Source organism: Chrysochloris asiatica, unplaced genomic scaffold, assembly GCF_000296735.1.
Source record: "Chrysochloris asiatica unplaced genomic scaffold, ChrAsi1.0 scaffold00033, whole genome shotgun sequence".
Taxonomy (NCBI): Eukaryota; Metazoa; Chordata; class Mammalia; order Afrosoricida; family Chrysochloridae; genus Chrysochloris; species Chrysochloris asiatica.
Genome location: NW_006408551.1, coordinates 826237 through 827390, shown reverse-complemented (window position 1 = coordinate 827390; position 1154 = coordinate 826237).

Sequence of the window (1154 nt, the reverse complement as noted above, 5' to 3'; positions counted from 1 at the left end):
GGCCCAAGAGTCCCTAGGTCTTGCCACACTGCTGGCAAACCAGGTCTTCACCTGGGTTCACAGAAGTCTATTGAACATCGTAGGACTTAGCTCACTGCTTCATTGCTGTTTTTCCCTCACTTCCCCTTATTGGTGACAAGTGTAGTCACCAATCAGAGCGTGTATTGAGTCTTAGTCTTGGAAGGGGTTTGCACTGAGGGGACCTGACCACTTGCCTTGATGTTTCTTGGGCAAGCAACTTGCTTGTTCTTGTAGTAACAGTCAATCTGCCTTTATTGTTTTGTATCTTTCCTGTGGGCCTTTCTTTCAAGAAGTATCTTCTGTTCTTCTAGTTGCCCCAGCTGGTCCACTAATTCTTTCAAGTGGAAATGTCCCATCTCTGAAGATCTAGATGTGGTTCAGGCTTCCACCTATAGTCTTATGTATTGCAGAGGCTCTACAGGAAGCCTCCTTCACTAGGCACATTGTAGCCCCGTTTTAGGTATTCCAATCAGTTATAGGCAGAAGACGGACTTACAAGCTTTCTATAGTGATGTTTCTGGCTATTCCTTTCTCTCCCCCTCCAGTGTCTATTTTATAATATAATGCAAGGAAAACCAAAATTCAAAAGACAGCCAAGCATCTTAACATTATTCCCCCCTTTTCTGCATTCCAACCATGGCTCAATCTCTGTATCCCAGAACCCTGTTGTTCCAGGTTGTGCATACATCATTATTTACTTCTGTCCCATTTAGCCCATGCAAACCTGCCTAATTTTTCTCCCATCTGCTTTGTTCTTCCGTTCCCTTCTCCCTTCTTGTATATTGCCCCCCTCCCCAGCACCCAAACTATCCTGTGTCTATTCCCTGCCCTGTGCGCCACCTTCCCCTCCCTCCCCTCACCCCACCCCCAACATCCCAGCAATCAACAAAGAATCCCTCCACCCCCCTATAGTATGGGTTCTTTTTCTTAGTCTTTTACAGTAGTGATCCTATGCAGCATTTCTCCGTTTGTGACTGACTAATTTCACTCAATATAATGTCCTCAATGTTCATCCATGTTAGGTAGTGGCATGCAGCTTCCCTGTTATTTTGCAAGGTAGCATAATATTCCATTGTATGTATGTACCACAGTTTGTTTATCCATTCTTCAGTTGATGGGCACTTTGGCTGTCT